The sequence below is a fragment of the Triturus cristatus genome, chromosome 8 (assembly GCF_964204655.1).
Source record: "Triturus cristatus chromosome 8, aTriCri1.1, whole genome shotgun sequence".
Classification (NCBI taxonomy): Eukaryota; Metazoa; Chordata; class Amphibia; order Caudata; family Salamandridae; genus Triturus; species Triturus cristatus.
In genome coordinates this window covers 842449082-842474385 of record NC_140591.1, presented here as the reverse complement: position 1 = coordinate 842474385, position 25304 = coordinate 842449082, and the positions used below count along the sequence as shown (strand labels likewise).

At 45.2% G+C, this 25304-nt stretch overlaps 1 long non-coding RNA gene across 1 annotated transcript in view; it reads left to right on the top strand.

Moving 5' to 3' along the window:
* The first annotated feature begins 1577 nt into the window (after positions 1 to 1577).
* The window catches only part of LOC146805160 (uncharacterized), a 36324-nt gene continuing 12597 nt past the window's right edge, over positions 1578 to 25304 (top strand). Inside the window, exons 1-2 of the long non-coding RNA XR_014967432.1 lie at positions 1578 to 1650; positions 2264 to 2391. This is a non-coding gene — a long non-coding RNA (uncharacterized LOC146805160). The remainder of the gene's footprint in view (positions 1651 to 2263; positions 2392 to 25304) is intronic.

Genomic DNA, 25304 nt, shown 5'->3' with positions numbered 1-25304 from the left:
GGCTTTGATTTGCTGATAGCATCTGAGGGGCAGTGCTCTTGTGGATGTCATTCAACTTTATTTCCATCTGCATTAATGGTACTTGGTGAGCCTGAGCTCTTCAGTGTACCAGCTTGCTTGTAGTCTGGTTCTCATGGTCTTATTGACTTTGAGAGCAGCCAGGGTATCTGTACAGACAGTGATCCTGGCATTGAAGTTGTAGATGGAATCTTGGAGGTCGTTGTTGTGTCGAGGCCTGTGGTGTATGGGTCCCAAAGACAAGGATATTTCTGAGGTCTTTTGCCAGTTCCATCATGAAGATTTGGTGATGAGGTTTCTGCGGTGCTGTGGGTGGATATGCTGAAGTTATCTACTGTGATGTTGCTGAAGCTGGTGAAGATGGGATCCAGTAAGTATTTGGCAGCATGTGTTGAGACTTCCATTTACTCGGTGAGTCGGAGGTTGGACGGGTCTTCAAGGAGGTTGGTGGTGTGGGGATCAGTGAGGTCCTCCAAGTGATAGTTGAGGCCACCGAGGAGAACAAAGGCCTTGGAATCAAAGATCATGGGGGTGATGAAGTTTGCAATGGTCCTGCCAAAGCTATTAGGTGGTCTGGAGGGAAGTAGATGAGGGTGCTGCTCAGGGTGCAGTTGGCAGTGATGAGGACTTTGAAAGTCAAGTGTTCATTGTTGCTGGTGGTGCTTTCTGAGGTGGTGGGGCCATGGATGAATTCTTTGAAGATGATATCTGTTCCATCTCTGGGTCTGTTGTTCTGTCCTGTCTTGCGATCTTGTATAGGGGGGATTTCTGGGGAGATGACAGGGATGACCCAGGGAATTAGTCAGGCTCGGACAGAAAGAGCAGGTCCGTTTAACGTTTGTTTAGCAGATCCCAAATTTCGGTGATGCCTTTTTGTCAAGGAGCGAGTGTTGAGGAGAATGCAGGACAGGCAGCGGTGTGGTGTAGTGGGGATCAGGTATGTGTGGACATGTGTGTTTAATGTGCTGCATATGTGAGATGCTTGGAGGCGTGTGGTGGATGTAGTGGAGTACATTTGAAATGGCAATTGTTGCAACACCTTCTGTGTTGGGCAGCAAGGCACAGCAGTAGCTCTGGGAAATACCACTGGGACTCAGGACATTGAGACTTGCGGTGGAGTAGCATCGGGGAAAGTAGGTGGGAGTAGGACCATGGTTCCAGACACTGCATGCATCTGCTGTGCCTCTGTAGTACATCCTCCATTAAGTGAAGACAGTTTTGATGAGAAACCAGTGACGTCACTTCCTGTTCAAATTGATGATGGGCAATCCAGTGATACCACTTCCTCTAAAAAATGGTTGGTGGAAAATAAGCCCTCCTGCTTGGCGTCTTCGTTTAAAGACAGTTTTAGTGAGAAATCAGTCATGTAATTTTGTGTGCAGATGGGTGACCTTTAAAACAGTTACACCTTAGATTAGTTATGTGCATATTGCCATCTTCCTGAGTTAAAGGTGATCTTATAGCCTCATTTTCATGAGTTCTGGAAACTGAGCACACTTTTTTGTTTGATCTTTATCAGATGGACAGTTCATAACTCTGGTCTCACCTTTTATTCTTCAGTTAACCTATCAACAAGCTGCTGAACTAGAGCTATCAAATCCTCGCAATCATCAGGTCTTTGAGGAACCTGAGGTACTGCATGTTTTAACTCTTTACTAAGGCATTTATAAAAAAGAGAGCCCTTTTTTTCCAAAGGCTTAATAGCATCTGACACTGTTATGAACCCAAATGTACCCAAATATATTAACAGCATAGAGTTCTTAATGGCCCAAGGGGTAAGTGATTCAGACTATAAAAAGATCACGAGGCTCCTATGCCCCAACTCATCAACTGGTTAAATGTGAATATACAGTTTGGTGTCCATATTTAGACCATTGGGGTCTCTGTCCCCAGTATCAGAATGTTCTTTGATTCTTCATGGCGTAGCTCCATTTCCATGTTCCCTCGTTGAGTTTTTTTCTGTACATGTGTGATGTCATAATATTTCATGTTGTCTGGCTTCCCATCCTGCATTTCCCATATGTGTCATGCCATGGCATATTGATAGTCCTTATTTTTTATAGCTCTCAGATGTTACAATATGCGGAGCATGAGTTTATTGATTGAACTGCCCACATATTTTGTGCCACATTGGCATTCTAAAACATAATCCACTGACTCAGTTTCATACATAATCTTCTCCTGTATCTTGTTCATTTTGCCATAGATTGTCTTATATTCTGTTTTGTTTATGCCATGTTTGCAGGCCTTACACTTGACACATTTAAAGAAGCCATTTGTGGGAACTGAGAGCCATGTAACCATATTAGTTTGAAGATTGATTGGTTTCATATAAGTGCTAGTCAGAAGATCCCCCAATGATGGTGCTTTGCTGTAAGTAATATTCAGTGTTTTTGGAAGTATCATTTTGAGGTCTTCATCCATGAGCAAAATTCTCCAGTTGTCCCTGAGTATGTTTCTTACTTTTCCACTTGATGTATTCTATTCTGTTATGAACCTCGCATCCTGGTTGTGTATTTCTGTTTCCGGATTAAGCGCTTCCTTCAGTATGAGTAATGCTTCGGGTTTTTTTGCACTGACTTTTTTTAAAGCATCATTTAGAACCATTTCTGGATAGCCTCTTATTAAGAATCTTTCAAACATTTCCCTTGCCTGGTGTTTGAAGTCATTTTCGTCTGAGCAGCAATGCCTTACCCTCAGAAACTCCCCGTATGGGACACTCCATTACAAAGGTAGGGGATGTCCACTATTGAGTTTGAGTTTGAGTTTGAAAGTATTTATAGAGCGCACGTATACCAGCGGTTTCTTGGCGCTATGGCTGACGGGAGACTGAGGTTAAAAACAGGGAGGGAAGGGGGAACGTTTATACAAGGGATTTTGTGAATAAGTGGGTTTTAAGGCATTTGCGGAACTGTGAATAGAGGGTGATGGAACGAAGTTCAAGGGGAAGGGAATTCCAGAGGGTAGGGGCAAGGATAGCAAATTTAGATCCTCCCCACTTCTTTCTCCGGAAGCGTGGGATGGTGAGGAGGAACTGGGAGGAGGAACGTAAAGTCCTGGTGGGGATATATGAGGCAATTTCAGAAGAAATGAAGGCTGGCGCCAAGCCCGATCGGGCCAAAAAGGTAATGGATGCGAGCTTGAATTGAATTCTAGCTCGCACGGGGAGCCAATGTAATGAATTCAGAAGTGGGGTGGAATGGTGAAATTTAGGGAGATTGAAGACCAGGCGAGCCGCCTGGTTTTGTATCTGTTGTAGGCGACGCAAACTGTATGCGGGGATACCGGCATACAGGGCGTTCCCATAATCCAGGCGGGACATCACCATGGCCAAGATAATGAGTTTGAGGGCAGAGAAAGTGAAGAAGCGGGACACCCTGCGTATAGTGCGCAGTGAGAGGAAAGAAGAGGAAACCACAGAGCTGACCTGGGAGTGAAGGGTGAGTTGAGAATTCATTTTTATGCCTAAAGTTTTAACTGAGGAAGAGGGAGCAGGAGAGGGACCAAGGGCGGGGGGCCAGAAGAGAGGGGACCAGGGGCTGGATGAACCACCCGTCAGCACCAACTCGGTTTTATCAGGGTTGAGTTTCAGGTGGTTGTGGTTCATCCAGTCCCTGATATGAAGCATGACAGTTTGGAAGTTAAGAACAGCAGAGGGAGAAGAGAGATTAAAGACCAGCTGGAGGTCATCCGCATAGTTGAAAACGGTGACCTCCATCTGTTGAAGAGAAAAAATTAAAGGGGCAATATACAAATTAAACAGAAGGGGAGAGAGAGAGGAACCTTGGGGGACCCCGCACTGAACTTTCCTGATGTCCGCCGTGAATTCACCCAGGCGGACAGCCTGGGTGCGGTTGCTCAGGAAGGAGGATAGCCAGACCAGGGCAGTCCCCCCGATCCCCGCCGCCCCGATACGGGAGAGTAGAATGTTATGATCCACTGTATCAAAGGCGGCTGAGAGATCGAGGAGCACAAGGGCCTGGTACTGATTAGTATCCATGCCCTCCCTGAGGGTGTCTAGAACCGACATAACAACGGACTCCGTAGAGTGTGCGGGGCGGAAGCCAGCTTGGCGGGAGGCAAGGGCTCCGTGTTTCTCCACAAAGGAACTCAGGGCGCGAGTGACGTGGCGCTCGAGCACTTTAGCCAAAAATGGCAAAAGGGAGATGGGGCGGAAATTGGCTAGGACAGAAGGGTCTGCCCCCGGTTTTTTCAAAATGGGCACAATTACCGCAGATTTCAGGGAGCTGGGGACTATGCCTTGAGAGAGGGAGCTATTTAGGAGATGAAGGGGAGGGTCTGGGCAAGAGACAAAAATGTGGCGGAGGATATGGGCAGGACAGGGATCGTGCGGGGAGCCAGATTTGATCAAAGGGATCAAAGAGGTAAGATTTTCCTTAGTGATTGGAGGAAGGGTGGTCAGTGCGCCCTTGGGGGGAGGACATCGAGGGGCATCAAAAGAGGGGGAAGGAGGAGGGATGTTGGCCTTGATGGTTAAAATTTTGTGAATGAAATAATCATTGAGAGAGAGGCAAAGATCTTCAGACGGGACTGGTTTTAGAGTAATTCGGTCTGAGAACGCCAGGTTGTGAACGATGGTAAAGATCTCCTTAGACTGGTTCTCTGCTGCTAAAATCTTGGAGGAGAAATAAGATGTTTTAGCCTCCAAGATGTCTTTTTTGTACTGGCTCAGGATGTTAGAGTATTCCAGTTTCAAAGTGGGGCAATAGTTTCTCCTCCAGGCCCGCTCCGCGCGACGGACTGTTAATTTGGTGGTTTTGAGCTCTTTATTAAACCACCGATTAGCGTCTTTGTCGCGTTTGGAAGAGATGCGCTTGAGCGGGGCAACGGAGTCGCGGCTATGGGAGAGCCACTGATCTATGGTATCAACCTGGGAGGCGGTGGTAAGGCCCTGAAGAGAGGGGAGAGAGCGGGTAAGAAGAGAGGAGAGATTCTCGAGGTTGACACGGCCCCATGAGCGGACCCAGGTGTTTTTGGGCCGGGGGGGCTTAGCTGGAGGGAGAATAGGAAGGAGAAAGGAGATCAGGTGGTGATCAGACCAAGAACAAGGGGAGATAGAAAGTGATTCCACTGGGCAGTTCAGGGACCAGATCTGGTCAAGCCGATGACCTTTAATGTGGGTAGGGGAGTGAACGTGAGATATAAAGTTTAGGGAGTGAAGGGTTTCGGAAAATTCCTTTGATGACGGACATTCGGCGGGATCAGAGGGCCAGAAATTAAAATCGCCAAGAAGCAAGATGGAGGAATTATTGACTGTAATGGTAGCCAGGGCCTCCAAAAAGTCGGGGAGAAACTGCAGGGGGGACTGAGGAGGACGGTAGGTGAGGAAGCAGGTTAGAGGGGGGGAGGTGGAAACTGTGCGAATCACCAGAAATTCGGTGGTGGCAATGGTAGGTAAGGATAGAACTTGGAAAGGGAGATCGGTACGTGCGATGACCGCCACGCCGCCCCCGGCTCTACCTGAAGAACGATCCGCCCTAAGGGCATAGTAGGAGGCCGGTAAGGTGGAAAGGAGGGCAGGGAGGGAGTCATCGCCGAACCAGGTCTCGGTTAAAAAGAGAAGATCAGGAGCATGAAGGTCCAACAGGACCGAGAGTTCGTGCGCATGGGCAACAGCGGACCGAGTATTAAGATAGAAGGCAGTGAAGTTTTTAGGAATAGGCAAAGGGACTGACTCATGACTCGTAGGAGAGGTATCACCTGTGGGAACAGGGCAAGACAGGGGGGTGGGGGGAGTTATGCCAAGAGCAGATATCCGGGAAATTGTTGTGGCCGGAATGGGCCAGTGGCCCTGGTAGCTACGAAGTAGGTCCGGGGTGTAGGTGGTGAGTGGGGCAGGGTGAGGCGCCCCTAGTCCCGGCCAGTCGCGGACGGGCGCAGACAGGCATGGAGTATGCTGTTTGTTGGTTTTCTGTATTTACTACAGATCCTGCCATTCTCAATATAGATTGTGGTATCCAGGAAGTTGATTTCTTATATATATATATATATATATATATATATATATATATATATATATATATATATATATATATATATATATATATATATATATATATATATATATATATTCAAAGGTGGGTTTCTAGTCCTCTGGTTTTTGGGCTAGAAAAGGATTGCACTCACTCGTAGTAGTTAGATGGGAAGGTCTTTATTCTTGCCAATAAACCCAACGCGTTTCACCTCTTCACGGAGGCTTGATCACGGGATATGGTTACATTGTATGTCTGTCTTTTATGTTTAACATACTGGCATTTCCTGTTACGTAAACTATTGCATTGTGGTAAGTGTAGTTTATATACAGTGTGAGATTATTTTTAACAGTGCTCAAAAAATAAATTGTGAATTATACGATTTATACTTAAGCGGACTCATGATAAAACGAGGTTTGTTCATGATGCATTTGTAAATAAGATAACTCATCTCAAACAAATCCTCGTCTGATAACAAGAACATCAACAGTCAGTTGTGTTGAGAACTGAAATTAAGTACGACTGCATGACCTTCACCCCGTACTCTGAAAATCTCGTTGAACTGCAAAACATACTCACTGGAGAGTACAGAACTGCAACAAATCATCACTTTCATTATTACAAATTAATAATGAAAATCGAAGGGATGAGAAAATCCATGCTCACCAGGGAGCAGGAAATCGAAAAAACTTAAAAAGCCTTTAAAAACTTTAAGCATCATGAACAAACCTCGTTTTATCATGAGTCCGCTTAAGTATAAATCGTATAATTCACAATTTATTTTTTGAGCACTGTTAAAAATAATCTCACACTGTATATAAACTACACTTACCACAATGCAATAGTTTACGTAACAGGAAATGCCAGTATGTTAAACATAAAAGACAGACATACAATGTAACCATATCCCGTGATCAAGCCTCCGTGAAGAGGTGAAACGCGTTGGGTTTATTGGCAAGAATAAAGACCTTCCCATCTAACTACTACGAGTGAGTGCAATCCTTTTCTAGCCCAAAAACCAGAGGACTAGAAACCCACCTTTGAATATTTAACGACTGGATCCTGTCGTATGGATTCTGCACCACGCTAAAAATAGAGCGCCGGCGCCGCAAAGGGATCCATCCTGTGTATTCATATATATATATATATATATATTATCTACTGGCGGTCGCCAGTAGATAGTTATAGTTAGGACCGTGTTTCCATAGGAAATCCGCAACATTCTATTTGGAATAACTTTGGCGCCGGTTGACGAATCCTCGCGAAATTTTCAAAATAGGTGGGGCGCTCCGCTCCGCTCCTACCCTGAAAGTCTCGGGGGGATTCGTCAAGCGGGGGCTGAGAAAAATATTTCCATAGGGACCTTTAGTCCAAGGTACAGCCTGAACGGCTGAACAGAATTACTTGAAATTTGCCAGAGAGGTAGTCCTCAGGTCAGGGATGTGCCTTTTGCAGGTCTGGTGTCAATCTGTTCAGTAGTTCCTGAGAAAATCAAAAGTAAAATCATATATATATATGGGCGGAGCCTAACCACACATCTCATCCTGAGATCTGATTGGCTGTCAGCACTTCATCCAAGAAGTGTTGGCAGCCATCTTGGGACCAATATACATGATAGCACCTCATTAAAAAGCATTGCAGTTAATAGAAGGTTTTAAGACTTTAGTTACATTATAAATCATTTGTTGATGGTACCATACTCATTTTAGGAATTGTGGTATGTTCTAAGGTGATTTCACCATGTGAAAAAGCCTTCTGCTGGGATATCATGATTGAGAGAAAAATATTTTCTCATGCTTTTCCCACAGAGGTTTGGAAGGTGATCTATAAGCTAAACTGAGAGCTTATTTTCTGTAAATTCACATTATCTTTCTCAGTCATGTGAGAATGAAGTCTGACATTCTCAGTAAAACATGTACATCCAACAAGGGCAGAGACTGTCAGTTGATTCCTTTGTGTTCTACTGCAGCTTCCCAGAGTGTTCCAAAGAACAACTAGAGCGCTAACAGTCCTACTTATGATAAACGTATGGCACACCTGAAGCCATCTTGCTTGGATTAAAGTGGTAACTCTTAAAACATTTAATTTAAAAAGGAACAAAATGAGGGGGTTCATTTTTCCATAAAAAGTATGATTAGTGCTGCAGAAAGAAAAATTAGGGCACATTTTGAGTGACTTCTCAAATCCTCTTCTATTTCATTAAAAAATTCTGACATGCAGACTGAAACATGCACTTTCAATACCAGCAGCAGTTTTCCCTGGTGAGCAGTAGCTTTACTACAGTGATCTAATGAGCAAAAAGAGTGCTAACATTCTGAATTTATGGCAAATGTGTGACACATCTGAATGCCTGTGGAATCAAAGTAAAAGTCTGAAAGTATTTCCTACTGAGGAGACTGCAGTAAATGAGGAAATTAGGAAACTTCATAACAAATAAGTCTGCCAAGATGGCCACCAGAGACAAAAGAGCCCAAATGTAGCCCAAATATCACCCAGATGTAGCCCAAGTATAGCCCAATGATAGAATGTCCTAGAGTGTTCTTAAAAACAACTAGAGCGCTTACTGTCTTCATTATGACAAACGTATGGCACACCTGAAGCCATCTTGATTGGAATAAAGTGGTAACACTTAAAACATTTAATTTAAAAAGGAACACAATGAGGGGGTTCATTTTGCCATAGCAATTATGATTAATGCTGAAGAAAGAAAATGAGGGCACATTTTGAGTGACTTCTCAAATCCTCTTCTATTTCATTAAAAAATTCTGACATGCAGACTGAAACATGCACTTTTAATACCAGGAGCAGACTTCCATGGTGAACAGTAGTTTTACTACAGTGATCTAATGAGCAACTAGAGTGCTAACATTCAGAATTTATGGCAAATGTGTGACATATCTGAATACCTTCATGATGGAATCAAAGTAAAAAACTGAAAGCATTTCCTACTGAGGAGACTGCAGTACATGAGGAAATTAGGAAACTTCATAACAAATAAATCTCCCAAGATGGCCACCGGAGACAAAAGAGCCCAAATGTAGCCCAAAATCACCCAGATGTAGCCCAAATATAGCCCAATGACAGAAGTGTGCAAAACACTTATTATTTTGTGTTTTTGCAGTGTTATATAGTGCAGACTTGTCAGGTATTGGAGTGCTTTACATGAACATTGGTTACATCACACAAGAACAAATTCATTTTGGTTGTAGACATGGGGAGACTAAGTGATTTGACCAGAATCACAGAATGTCGAGCTGAAGCAGAAACTCCAACCTGGTTCCCCAGTTGCAAAGTCTGCAGTTCTGGAAGTAACACCACATCCTCTCCCCTAAGTGCAGCATTTAATCAAGTGGTCAACTGGATAAAAAAACATAAAGGTAACAAATAATTTAAAAGTGCTTTCTCGCTATTTGAAAACTCAGAAAATATGTCCTTATTTTAGTCTTTTAGAGCACTAACCATAATTTTGATGCCAATAAGACCCTCTCATATATGTAATTTCTAAAGGAAATGCTCTAGGTATTACAGTTTTGATTACATCAAGATGACGTCAGGCGTTCCACACTTTTGTAATAAATATAGAATGTTAGCAATCTAGTTGTTCATTAGGATACTGTTGAGAGGCAGAGGCCAGGGGCACGGACTCTGAAAATTGAAGGCAGGTAGGAGGGTGCAAAGGCAACAATGTAACCACAGTGAGCAGGCAGGAAGGGCCGTGGCAGCACAACAGACTATGGAGGGCAGTGGAAAGGGGGGCAGGGGCAACAAACCAACAATACAGGACTTGCAAGAGAGGCTGTGGCAATGTAATAGACCATTGTGGGTAGAAGGAAGAGGCAATGGTAGTACAACCATACATGCCAACAGACCTGATTCAGCCAGGAAACGTCCAATGTTTTTAAGCTCAAATGGGCTTTATTTTATCTGTCTGCTGTCTACAATCTCCTCTTTTTCAATGTAACTCAAAGGGGAAAATCAATACCCCAGTTTTTTTTCAAAATCTCCCTCTTACCAAGTTCAAAATGTTCGCAAGTATGGTACATTGGATCATGGAAGGAAATGGGGTAGGGACATGGACTTGGATAACAGAGGACAGGAGGGACATGGAGAGGTGCACCAAACTGACCCTGCAGGGCAGGCATCAGGGTTTGCAGCAGCACAATACACCACACAGGCCATGCGGGACGGGAGTGCAGCACAACAATCCATAGAAAGCAAGAGGGAGGGGACAGGACCATGCACATGGACAACAGAGAACAGAGGGGCAAGAGGCAGGACCATAATGGACAGACAGGAGAGAAAGCTGCAGCATAACAGACCATAAAGGGCAGGAGGGATGGATCAGGGGCATTACAATGGAACAGACAAGCCAGGAGGGAGGGAGTAGGGGTCTGCACATGTAAACAGAGGGCTGGGGGCAAGGGGGCAGGGCAGGAGCAGCAAGATAGCCATGGAGGTCAGGCAGGATGGGCACTAGAAGCAAGACACACCATGAAGAGCAACAGTGAGACTGTGATGACATACACACAGACCATGGAGGGAAGGTGGGAGGGGTTCAGGGGCAGCTAACTGACCACACAGGGAAGGTGGGAGGGGCCATGGCAGCACAGAAGACCATGCATGGCAAGTGGGAGGGTTAGTGGTAGCACAATGGCTATGATGGGCAAGAAGGAGGGTGCAGGGGCATGCACAAAGGACGATGGAGGATAGAAGGGAGGGTCAGGACCTGTGCACAGACAAGAAAGTTCAGGGGAAGGGGCCTCACAACAGACCGCACGGGGCAGGCAGGAGGAGCAGTTGTAGCACAACAGACCAGGGAGGGCAGAAGGGTGTGGCAGTACAATGGACCATGTAGGACAGGAGGAAGAGGATAGGGGCATGGCATGTGGACAGGCAGGGTGGAGGCGGCAGGGACTGATTACAGTAATCTGACAATGCTAAGCAGGTGGGAGGGGAGTGGCAGCTCAACAGAACACTCAGAGTAGATAGGAGTGGCAGGTCCATGGAACATGGTGGGCAAAAAGGATGGAGCAGGGGCATACACAAAGACATCGGACGGCAGGGGAAAGGAGAATAGGGGCAGCAAGCTAAGCACAGAGTTTAAGCAGGAGGTCAATGATGGGGCATAGAATTGGGCAATGGAGGGCAGGAGGAGTGGACTGGTACATCATACTAAATTGAGGGCAGTGGCAGCCCATCAGACCATGCATGGCAGGAGGGAGGAGGCTAGTCTATGGATTCACACAACAGAGGACAGGGAGGAGGGGGATGGGGCAGCAAGCTAACTGTTCAGAGAAGGCGGGTATTAGGAACTTTATTGTTTTTAAAACGTGTGTCTGTGCGAACTACTTAAAATATGAACAAGTATGCAGCATAATCTCACTTTTATTCAGGAAGAAGAGGACGTTTGTGACTGTGACTCCGGGCTCACTTGGCAGAAACACCCCCTGACCCTCCACCCCCTATCGCAAAATGTAATGCCCATGAAAAGGGTAGGTGAACACGGTGTTATATAGAACATAGTCCTGAGAGCACGATTGAAAATGAAAACTAGATAGTGTATGGTATAAACTATGCACCAAAAAGTGTGATATAAGATGAACCGGGCGTGAAATATAATATGCAATACATTGTGCGCAATGACTGATTCATTGGAGAGCGCAAGATAGCACAGGCACTAGCGCGTGCTATGCGATATGCGCCTTGGAGTGTAATATGCACAGGGCAGTGTTGTGTAACCTAACTAGTCTCTAAAGTTGTAATATAAAATATGTGCTGGGGAGTGTAACGTTGCATATGCACTGTGACAAAGATATGGATCCCAGATTGTAATATGTATGGCATAGCACTGTGCGTTATAACATAAGCATCGAGGAAGGCACGTTAGATGGGGCAATATAACCTGTGCGAAGACAAGTGTGGCATGACATATTCACGGGGTGGTGTTACAGTGCACATGGGCTAGAGAGTGTCATACCATATGCACTAGCTAGTGGAATACAACACAGAGGTGTGTGGCACTCAGCAGGCAATGGTGGGTGTAACACAGCATTGGGCTCTGTCAGGAGCGCGCTGTGACTGTCAAGTGATGTTCGTCCCCTTTCCAGAGAGTAAAATAAAAAGTATTACACATACGGCAGTGGATGTGTGTTTTATTAACCGTGAGGGGGGTTTCTTGCATAGTTTTGGTCGAATTTTTTTAGAAAACTCCTTTGAATGGCTTGGTGTGCATGTGTATTAAATGTGCCCGTCAATAGCTACCCATGTTTGTATAAATAAACGACAAGGGTGTCTACTGGGATTAGGCACGGTAGGGCATCAGACATGTCAGAGCTTCACTAGTGGTGTAAATACATTCCACGTGGATTCATTGTATGCATAGTCGCCTTTTAATGAATATCACGCAAATCGTCATGGTGATAGGTACGTACGGTTTGTCCAGCATGTCCTAGGTGTGTCTATAAATAGATATTTTTTTAAAATAATAAAAAACAGTGGCTGGCCCTGGGGATTGGGGTCAAAAAAATATAATTAGGAGACAGGCCCAGGGGGATGGGGTCATCAGGGCCAATAAATTAGAATAAGAAGGGGAACCACACAGCCCCCCTTCTTAAAAAATTAAAATAAATAAAAGACTGGCATCGTGCCGGAGGCCACGCCCCCTCCTTGCAGCACTCTGCAAACGCTCCCCCTGGCGAGTTGTAAGTTGGGGAAATAATTCCTCTTCAATACTGAGGGTCCCTGAGGGCCAACTAGCCCAAAAGGCATCTCCAGTATGCACCAGGGAGCTGCGCTGCAGACAGGTGTTCTGAGGCCAAGCCCCTTTTTACACCTCTCTACAACGCAGCTCTGTGGCGCTTACTGGAGGTACCTAGTGGTCTAGTTTGACCCTAGGGACCCTACCCTAGGGACCCTTAGGATTCAAGGGGACTTAATCTCTCAACTTAGAACAGCCACAGGGCGCGTTTACACAGTGGTGAAGGGAGGGGACGGGGCCTGAGGTGACGTGTGCAAACACGCACTATGGCACGTTTTAAATTGGGGATATAATTTTCCTTCAATACTGAGGGCCCCTGGGGGCTAACTAGCCCACCAAGTGCTTCCAGTAAGCGCCACTGAGCTGCATTGCAGAGAGGTGGTCCAGGCCGTGCCACTTTTTACACCTCTCTGCAACGCAGCTCTGTGGCACTTACTGGAGGTACCTAGTGGGCTAGTTGGACCCTAGGGACCCTCAGGATTCAAATGAACTTAATCTCCCAACTAAAAACGGACACAGGGCGTGTTTACACAGTGGTGAAGGGAAGGGACGGGGCCTGAGTTAACGTGTGCAAAAACGCCCTGTGGCCTGTTTTAAGAGTTAGTTTTAATCCCTCTGCCCTATTATATACTAGGGGCTTACAGAGGAGGTCATGCTAATCACAGGGGGACCCCAACGCATAATGTTCCCTAGTGTATGTAGGTGTTTTCACTGTATTCTAAGTGTCTTTTAACATAGCACTGGCTCTAGGACTGGTTAGTCAGACTCAGTCACCACCAGTATCCGTCTGAAAAAGTTGAGGGTACAGGATGATTTTGCAACAAGGCTTCTTTCTGCTCTTCTTTTTGTTCTTTCTGCACGTTATCCTTCTTCCTGCACTTTTCTTCGTCTTTGAGGACTTCTGTTGCTTCTTTCTGCACTTCTTTTTTTTCTTTCTGTGCATTTTTTCTTCTTTCTTCACATGTCCTATCTCTGTAGGCATAGTTAGAAATTAGCATTTAAAAAACCTTTGAAATTCACAGAAAAAAACATAGGTTTCAGGCACGTTATAGTTAGGAATTAGCATTTAAAAAACCTCAGAAATTCACTGAAAAAACCATAGGTTTCAGGGGTGTTATAGTTAGCTGGACTTTTCACTTGTACAAAACCATTGAAATTCCCCCGTTATAGTTAGTTCAGCTAACTATAACTTGCGCGCCCGCAATGCACTGCTGATGACGTCAAATATTACATCACTCATGACATGGTCAGTGACATCACTCATGACATCACTGATGACATCTCAAATGACATCACTGATGACATCACTGATGACATCTTCCTTGTGACAGAGTGGTAGACCTCCTCTCACCCTAATATAACCTTTGATACACACATTCAAAAATAGAGACTGAAATTTTCAAAAAAATGGACATACCAATACCAGTTACAACAACCTCTTCAGTAATTCTAAGATCCACATACACATCCACTCATTCACCAACAGTCCTGTACAGTCACTCATACGTGTACTCACTCATCATATGTACTCATACACCTATACATCCTGTTACACAATGCCACTCATCCATAGAGTTACTCACACACATAGTCACTCATGCTAATAAAGAATCAAACATACATTTACTTGCATATACAGTTATACACACACCACCACACTTACTTCTACGGAAACTTACACATACTTACTCTTTTAAATAATCACTTATAGAAACACATACTTATTCATACAGGAACTCTTTCAATCTCTCACTCTCACATATACTCACTTATATACACCAATAGTCACATATACTAGTTTAAAACATATGTAGTTACTCATAAAGACACTATTGAGACAGTCAATCACTCACTAACACACCCATGCACACACTCATCCACCCATACAGTCCTGCACACATGCTGTCTTCAACACATACAAACAGTGAGTCACTCATTCATGCACCTATGCACTACGTAATACCCCCCACCGAACCATGCAGACACTCAGACTGATACTCAAAAAACCAACTAATAACCTATATAGACACCCATGTAACTACTCACCAACCCATGCAGCCACTTATACACAAAGTGAGAGACTGATACAGATATTTACATATTTAAATATTACTCACTAAGCCATGTATTCACTATTATACACTTAATCAGTCAGTTACACAATCAATTTTTCAAAAACAAATCATCCATTTAGACACTTATATACCCATTTATTCTTCCATCGACCTTGAGATATACATATATAAAACATATTTAATTTTCAGAAAAACAGACATTCACTGGATGATGTCATCAGTGATGTCATTTGAGATGTCATCAGTGATGTCATGAGTGATGTCACTGACCATGTCATGAGTGATGTAATATGTGACGTCATCAGCAGTGCATTGCGGGCGCGCAAGTTATAGTTAGCTGAACTAACTATAACGGGGGAATTTCAATGGTTTTGTACAAGTGAAAAGTCCAGCTAACTATAACACCCCTGAAACCTATGGTTTTTTCAGTGAATATATATATATATGTGTATATATATATCCAAACGAAATTGCTCACACAGGTAGGTTTTTATTCTCCCTTTTATTGTGCTTGAAACTGCAGCCTCCGAAGCAAGAACCAAACAGCCAATAGTATCATTTCGCCAACGCGTTTCAGAATGATTCCCTTAATCATGGCGATACTTTCCAAAGCAAGACTGTTTCTTCACCTGGTTATAACATTGTAATCCCGCCCAGTGGGCGTAACTCACAAGGAATTCTGGTTCTTTGAGTTCATATTGTCACTACAGTGAGCGTGTCTCGTCAAATCTGTTTTTCTGTTCTTAAAACACCACAGTGGGTTGGCTGCACAGTCCCGCTCCCAAAGGCTGCCATTTCGTGTTCAAGTATGGGCACTACCTCCCAAATTGGCGGAGACTTCCAGTTCTGTCTCTCAGGGACCGCTGCTATGCGGAGGGGCTCTCCAGCGGCCGGGGGCCAGCCGCTCATACATCCAAACGAAATTCCTCCCACAGGCGGAGATCCACACAGGTAGGTTTTTATTCTCCCTTTCATTGTGCTTGAAACTGCAGCCTCTGAAGCAAGAACGAAACAGCCAATAGTATCATTTCACCGACGCGTTTCAGGATGATTCCCTTAATCATGGCGATACTTTCCAAAGCAAGACTGTTTCTTCACCTGGTTATAACATTGTAATCCCGCCCAGTGGGCGTGACTCACAAGGAATTCTGGTTCTTTGAGTTCATATTGTCACTACAGTGAGCGTGTCTCGTCAAATCTGTTTTTCTGTTCTTAAAACACCACAGTATATATATATTCAATTAAAAAACAAAGGTTGCAGGGACGTTATAATTAGGAAATAGAATTTAAAAGACCTTAGTAATTCAAAGAAAAAACATACGTTACAGGGACATTATAGTTAGGCTCAGATTTTACTCATACAAAACCATAGAGATTAAGCAGTTATAGCTACCTGAGCTAACAATAACTTATGCCCGGCAATGCACTAGTAGTGATCCCTGGGTGCCAGGGGGGTCTCCGGGCCCCCCATTACTTTCAAATTAGCCCCAGGGTGGTGGTGGTCCCCGGGGCCTTGTGGGGTCTGCGAGGCCCCCCTATTACTTTCGATTTAGCCCCAGGGAGTGGTGGTCCCTGGGGTCTGTGGGTGGTCTGCACAGCCCTCATCTGTGTTTTTTTACTATAGGCCTGGGGAATTGACAGCCCCTAGAGCCCCGGGGGTCCGTTACACACCCCGTTATAATGTTCATAAGCCCTGGGGAAGTGGAAGTACCCAGAGGAAAGTTAGCCCTTGGAGGGGGGCACCATGAGCCCCCCTCCATTTTTTATTAGATCTCTGCATGCTACCAAATGTGAATTCACTGCAATTTTTTAAATGCTTTTTACCCTGTTTGGGTCCCTCTAAGACCTCAGGACCAAGGTTTGGGGGGGTCAGGGTATCCCTACACTACCTCCTTTTCCTCTTTGTCACAATTTATTTTGGGTCTTGACTGAAGCCGAGTCCTAAGATAGCTGCCAACACTTTCTGGTTGAGGTGTTGGGAGCCAATCATAGCTCTGCAGATTTCTGCACGAGCTCGTCATTATTTGCAAAGACTTTGTGATCATAGCTATACAAATTTGAATTTCCTTTAATATCTAACAAACTACTGAACGGATTTACACCGAATAACAAAAGCACAATCTGTGGACCAAAAGCTAGCTTTCTGCCAAATTTGGTGTAATTCCATCCAGCAGTTCGGGATAAAGGCGTCTCAAAAGTTTATGGGAATAAACATAGCAAACACACTTTTTTGACCCCCCCTTCCCTTTTTCTCAGCCCCTACTTGATGGGTCACTATTTTTTGGGAACATTTTGAAAAGATTCGTCAAAGGGCGCCAAGATATAGGTAAGTCAAAAAACGCTTTTCCTATGGAAACATGGTCCTATCTATATCTACCTACTGGCGACTGCCATTCGGTATTACATATATACATTTGCACAGTTGTTTACCTGGCTCTGCTGGACCCCTGCTGACAATTGGGAAGAGCACAAAACTTTGGGGGCAGATGGAGGCGCAACACAGTCAACTTACATTCCCAGTGACGAGGAGGGGGGAACCACACAGCATTTCCCTTCTCTGCTGGTACCCCTTTGGACTCTATTCTTCTTGTCATTAATGCATCCAGGGAGCCACTGGAACATAAAATAGATACCACTGTGGCAGACTTAAAGGATCCTTCATGATGACCCCAGTTAACACTGTCAGAGAGGGTTGCCACCATGGAGTGCAGTATTGGAGAGACAAAGAAGGGGGTTGGATCCCTTAAAACTAGCATAACTAATGTGATGGAGAGACTGCAAATCTTTGAACACAGGGCGGAAGATGCAAGGGCAGGGCTCGCAGAAATAACATTCAAGAAGTGGGTCTGCCAGAGCGATGCAAGGGGCGAGACATGGTCACTTTCCATGAGGCGTCACTGAAAGAGACTGTGGGGCACTCGGGCCTGTCCCCAGTTTTTGCATTGGAGCTGGCCCACAGAGTGCCTTCCTGGCCTCCCACCACCACCTGGATCTCCAACCCATCCAGTAGTGACTGCATTATTACACTTCAATGACAGGGATCACATCTTGCAAGCAGCCTGTTCCAAAGAGGAACTTATGGTTGAAAACCATAAAGTGCTGAAATTCCTGGACTTTACCATGATGGTCCAAAGGCAAAGGGTCACAAGGTGCCTCTGCCTCCTGGAGATCAAGTATGCCATGCTCTTTCCTGCAAGACTGAAGGTCATGACCGTTGCTGATACCAGGTTCTTCGGAGACCCACAGGCCCCTTTGCCGGGTGGCTGGGGTCTGCAGACTTCTCTGCAGGGGCCACGACGTTCGGGCCTGGCTGCCAAATGCAGGACTGTAAGGAGTACCTTGCTCACAAAAGATCAGACCCAACAGAATTGTTGTTGAATAGTTGAAGCAGCAGCCAACATTGGATCATCCAGTGCACCCTCTCCCGGGCGAGGTGTTAGGGATCGGTGGAGGAGACTGAACTGTCACAAATCATGCCGAGATTGGCGGATGATCTGGGCGGAGCGGAAAGCCTTGTACAATTATTCAGTTGTGACGGTCGGCCCCTGAACTGAGAAAGGGCAACATAACTGTTGAACATTGGTGTATGCTGAAGGAACCATGGGTGTGACACATCAGCATATGAGGAACATTGTTGTTTTGAAAGCAGTTTTAGACCCAAGAGCCTATCTCCATGAAGCCAACCTGTACCCACTCAGAGTTTTTCATGTGATCTATTCACAAGCTGTTGATTATTCTATCTTAGTTTGGATGGGGCGATGTTGCCTCTCTGTTCTGGTGTGGGGAGACCCTATCAGAGTCCAGTGGCATATTGCCCATCTGTATTGCAATATTCTGTGGGATGGGCAGACTGTTTGGAGGTCTAGACAGTCTCACCTACCTGCCAGTCATGGTATGGACTATAAATTGATTACATGGAATGTCTGGGGTCTCAATATCATGGCAAAAAAATATAAGGTTCAGGCCTATTTGAAGCGCAGGGGTGTCCATATTGCACTGCTCAAGAAACTCACCTAACTGTACTGGAAGGGGCTGCCCTTCATAAACGACAGAGGGGACAACTTTAGTATACTACATATTCTACCTTTGTTAGGGGGGTGCTTATATAGGTGAGACCAGGGGTACATTTCCAGACCTTGGATGTGCAAACTGATGTTGAGGGTAGATATGTCATGCTTAGTGGGAGGTTGGGGGCAGGGATTTCACACTCATTAATGTGTACACCCCTAACATGAATTAGGCCTGCTTCTTTGAAAAAGTATACCTGGTGCTGGTGCCACTTGCACCTCACCCTATCTATCCTAGGCGAATACTTCAATTGCATAGCTGGCCCACTACTGGATTGTTCCCATGCTCCAATGAGGGACTCCCCTGTGCTGCGATTAGCCAATAAGTACTGGATTTTGCAAACACACTGGGGATAGGTGGACACTTGGAGGAGCACTCATCAGGGCGACAGGGACTACTCCTTTAATTCCTCCTTGCATGATCTACATGTGCATTTACATCCCTTTCTGTGAACACCATCAGTACACACATTAGTGACTCACTCAGAGTATTTAGCTAGGACCATATCAAACCATAACCTGTTGCTTATGATGCTGTCTGCTACTAAGATTACTACTACTAAGATACTAATATCGCAACTTGGGGTCTCAAAAGTGTCAATCCAGCGAACCCAGCCTTCGGGCACGCAATAGCGGAAGGAATCCATCAATATTTCACAGTGAATGCGCTTAGTGTCACCTCTGTTCTAATGGAATGGGAGGTTTTATTTAAGGCCAGTGCATAACTCATGTGAATGGCTCAGTAAAGCCCATTTACGTAAGGTCCTAGACCGAGAGGGCATAGTTAAACAATTACAGCTGAGTAGATACAAAGTCCCTAATCGGCAACAGACTCTTTTGGCGGCACGGAAAATTTGTTTAACAGCTCCTCTGCTTCAATTGCCGGCAATGCAATGCTCGAGCACATGCGGAACGTGACAAGTTCGACTCTGTACTAGCCTGGCTGGTGAATCTGTCAAAAAGAGGATCACCCGTACTAGAATTGGAGAATGCTCACACTGGCAGAGCATATAAACAGCTCAAAATTAACGAGCTGTTCAAGAATTACTACACTACCCTCTATGCCTCCCGCGGCCGTTCATCTTCCGGAACGATGTCTACATACCTTGTGTAGCTCCACATGCCCTCCCTCCCTCAAGAGGTGGCGGAAAAGCTTGGGGCAGACATAACTAGTGAGAAAATAGTGCCCGCTATCACTGCCATGCTTAGGGTAAAGTATCAGGTTCTGATGGGCTCCCGGTGGAGTTTAGGGCCCCATATAGTGACCAGCTAACACCTAAACTCCTGGGGGTGTTTTAGATGGATAGGGACACTCAATACCTGCTGCCAATGTCGCGGGGGCATCAATCGTACCGCTTCCCAAAGCGGGGCACTCGGTGCAGGATCTCATGGCATATCAACCCCTGTAGATGTTAAACGTCGACTATAAAATCTGGACCAGAATACTGGCCTTGTGACTTTTATCCTATACGACGCACATTAATCACGCTGATCAAACTGGTTTCATACCATAACTCAGCATGCCCTAAACTTTCGAAGGGTAATGGAGATCCTACTAGCAGCCCCATAGTCTAATGTGGTGATACTGCCAATTGACATAGAGGAAGCTTTTGACAACTTGGACTGGGAATACTTATATGCTGTGATAGAGGCAGTAGGTTTTGTCAGGAGCTTCATTGACTGGACTAGGTTGCTGTATGCTTCACCTATGTTATGTTATGTTATGTTAATAAAGTTTATAAAGCGCGCAATTACCTTACGGTGTCCTGGCGCTGAGCACTGATAACCTACGCTGAAGGAGCTAAAACTGAGAGAAAAAACAGGTTTTAAGATTTTTCCTGAAAAAGCTGAAATCAGAGGCATTTCTCAACATAAAAGGGAGTTCGTTCCAGATCTTTGATGCCCCATGAACAAAACTCCTTCCTCCCCAGTTAACTTTTTTGATGCAGGGTGTTTTCACTAGCTTAGCCTCGGCCGATCTAAGAATTCTGCCAGGGGTGTACCAGGAAAACTTGTCTATGAAGAACTCTGGTCCCGTCCCATTCAGGGCTCTAAACACTATGCACGCGGCTTTAAAACAAACTCTCAGGTGGATGGGAAGCCAGTGCAGTTTCTTCAAATCTCCTTTAACTGACACAGTCCTGGGAGTCCGGGTCAGAAGCCTGCGGCATTTTGAATGACCTGCAACCTATTTTGATGTTGAAGTTGCATATTGACATAAAGGCCGTTACAGTAGTCAAGACGCGATAAAATAAGTGCAGTCACCACTGTGCGGAGACACCCCTCAGAAAGATATGTCCTAATTTTTCTGATCATTCTGAGAACCATGGCACATCCAGATGTGACCCTGCTCACCTGGTCCCCCATGTTGAGTTTAACATCCACCACCACTCCCAAGTTTTTAGCTTTAATACAAGGTGTGGGGCAGAGACCAAGCGAGTCAGGCCACCAATCTGGTGTCCACATCCGAGGATTATTGCCAAAACGCATCACTTCTGTCTTAGCTGAGTTTAGCTTAAGGCAGTTAGCCGACATCCACCTGGAGATGGACACCATGCATTCAGAGAAACGAATGCCCGTTTCCTTTTCAGCTCCCTCCATCACAGACAACACAATTTGCATGTCGTCTGCATATGAGGTGAGCTGAAACCCAAAGGATCTAATAATGCCAGCCAGGGGTGCCACATAAATATTAAAAAGTGTAGGGCTAAGGGATGAGCCCTGTGGCACCCCACATGGCAGGGAAAAAGGATCAGAGGTGTCACTGTTTAATTCGACTATTTGTGATCTATCCTTAAGGAAGGAAGCTAGCAGATTCCATGCTTGTCCTTCTATCCCGATCTCTGATAACCGATTTAACAGTACCTTATGATGCACGGTATCAAAGGCCGCGGATAGGTCTAAAAGGATCAGCATCGCGTTTCCTCCTTTGTCCAATGCCTTACGAATCTCCTCAGTAGATTTGAGAAGCGCCAGCTCTTTGCTATGATAAGCTCTGAAGCCATATTGAGAGTGATCCAGAGAATTGTTAGACAGAAGAAAATCGCTACGTTGTCTGTTAATGGCTTTCGCGAGCATTTTAGCTGGTAAGGGAAGTCTGGAGATAGGGCGATAGTTAGATGGATCTTTAGGGTCAAGAGATTGTTTTTTTAACAGTGGAAGCACTGATGCTTTTTTCCAAGAGATGGGAAAGATTCCGGTGAGAAATACTTCATTAAACAGAGGAGTTAGAACCCTGCTAGTAATATCTGCATTCTGCTTAATAATCCAAGTGGGACAGGGGTCACTAGGAGCCCCAGATTTTGTATTGTTCATAAGTTTAATCGTGTCCTCAGTGTCCAGGGGAAGATAATGATCCAGGATACTAACTGGAGGCGGGGGGATATTGGCAGTAAGATCATTGTTATTTTTGTTAACCAAATCCGACAGGGAGGAAAAAATGCTTTCCACTTTAGACTTAAAGAATACGGCAACAGTGTTGCAAAAATCAGGGATAACAGGTACATTAGGTGTCCTGGGATTGGATAATTTAATGACTGTTTTAAAAAGCTCTTTTGTATCAGATTTCGCTTTCATAATTTGAGAGGAGAAGTATTCTTTCTTAGCTAGCAGAAGAGATTGCTTGTAGCTCACAATCGCTGATTTGAACACTATTTTATCAGCCGTAGCATAGTACTTTCGCCAGGATCTATGGCGAGGGTTGGCGGGCTGATCTCTGATGCTTATTGTGTAGTGAGGTACAAGACAGGTATGCCCCTTATCCCCCTGCTCTTTGCCATCACAGTTGAACAACTGGAATGCAGAGCTCTGCAGGGTGTGCACTATGTGGGTCTCAACATGTTCAAGCAGATGCACCATATAGCACTGTACGTGGACAGTATGCTCCTTGTTCGTAATGATAGGCACACGGACATTGTCAGGGCTTCTCTGTCCTGGGTGACTTGGGAGCTTTGTCTGGCCTGCGCTTAGATTTGAAGAGGCCCTGCTTCTTCTCCTTAGGGCCCATGAAGGAACAAGAAGAGGATCATGTGGGACCTAGATCAGAACAGACCTCATTTTGTTACTCGACATCCTTGAGGGTAATGTTGGAAAGGCAGTTGCAGCACTCCAAGCCGGGGTGGGATTCTAGAAGACGCTCCCCCTCTCTGGGATGGTTAGAATTACACTGGCCCACTTGGTGGCATTGCCCAGGCTCCTTTATTTTTTTGCTACTCTGCCCATAATCATACCCTGAGGTACATTCAGGGACCTGGACTCACTGTTGGTGGATTTAATTTAGAATAAAGAGTAGCGCAGGGTGGCACTTATGAAGCAACAACACATTAGCCTCAACGGAGGCCTTGCAGCCCCTGATTTCGAATGATATTATCTGGCGGCTCAGATGTAGTCGGTGACGTGTTGGGTGGTGGCCAGACTTCAGGGGGGTACAGTGGTGGAGTGGGTATGCGCACACCTCAGTTGTTGGCCTAGTTGATCCTGGAGCATAAGAATATCAAGACTGAACTGGGGAGCCTACAGGCTGTAGTCAGAAACTGCTAGATCCACTACGTGCACAAATGTAAACTGGTAACCCCATACTCTCTGGAGAAACCCCTCAGCTGGGTCTCAATATTATTGTATGGGGAGGCCAACCACAACTGACAGACTGTATCATGTTAGGTATAGAGAAAGTGGAAGATCTCTATGCTGGTGGCCACCTGCAGACTGTTGAAGACTTACAGCTTGCGTTCAACTTGCCAGCAGAGCAATTCGTACTATTTGAGATGCTTTCGGCAGTGCTGCGCCGGAGGTGGGGGATGAACAGGATGAACCTACAACGCATAAGGAGTGTCATGCCCTCTGTATGGCCTCAGGCAAATGCAAAGCTGTCATGATCCTCTACATGCCTCTGCAAGAGGATGTGCTTACTATACTGCTAGAACTGCAAGACAAATGGGCAGCTGACATCGGTACTCTGATCTCCAAGAAAGACTGGGTATGGGTCTTTGCCACCACCACCCCCTGAATCTTGTGGAACACCCGGTTCTAGTTAATTAATTTTTCTACCTGCACAGAGCGTATCTCATGCCAGGCAAAATTAATCGATTTTTTTATGTTGCCCATGCTGCATGCCCTAGGTGTAATACAGAAAGAGCTGAACTGCAGCACATGGTGTGGGATTGCCCACATCTTATGGGGTTCTGGACATATGTGCTTGCAGTCACTAATAGCATCACTGACGGCAGCGTGGAACTCTACCTCTTGATGTGCATTCTAGGTCTTTTTCCTAGACCAGCCAAGTGCAAGGTGACCACTAAATTCATAGACCTTGTACTGATATTAGCGAAGAGACAAATTACTATTAACTGGAACAGTGCCAGGGGCCTGCAACTGGCAAGGTGGAACAGTAATCTCACACACTGGGCAGAGTATTAAAGTATGCCTCTGATGAGGGATGCCAAGCATGGGCGGGTCCCACTGGGGACAGCCTGAGCCTTGTAGGGACTACTGGAGGACCTAAAGCGGGATTGGGATGTTGACCATGAGGACCCACACACCCACACCACAAAAGGACGCGGGAGTGGTGCCTAAGGATGTACACCCTTTTCCCAGATTGACATGCCACCTGGCCCAAAGACTCTTCAGACCGACTTTCTGTAGTATTGGCTTAGCTGGGACCACCTCCCCATTTCCTATACTCATGGTTTCTTCATAGTCATAGCCAATACCATTCTACCACCAGTATACTTTTATTTGGATACTGACTGGACTGGGTGTTGGATAGGGGTTCTTGTTTCATGGTTTGGGCCTATGGATGCAACCACCAAATGTTACATGTCTTTGTTGTAGGAATTGCTGCATCCTGAGCACTGCTGTGCACTTATGCACTTATGCCCCTTGCATGAAATACACGTTTTGTTTTATGCATGTGCACTGCTGAATACCCATTGCATAGGGAAGATGTATACTGGATTTGAAGATGATCACAAAGTTGTGCCTTCAGTGTACCACTGTAAAATGCCAATAAAATGTGTTAAAAAAAGAACCAGCAATGAGGTGCAGACAACTGCACATGGGTATTTGTGTCCAACATTGCAGTGTTGTCATGCAACCTAATCCCATATCAGGGTCCACACAAGATATGGGCAATACCACACAGGTGTTTGGTGTTCTTGAAGCCTCTATGTTAAAGGTACAGCACCTACAACACAAGCAAATAAGAATAATGACCAAAAATATATCTGGACTTAAAAGAAGCATCACAAGTGGCTTCCAACATCTAGCAACAACCATTGAAGAATCTCAAAACTCTCTGGAGGAAAAAGTGAACTCTATGACAGAGGCAGTGAACAATTTATGTGGTAAAATATACCTGGGCAATGCAAAGCACAGACATACTCAACATCATTTATTT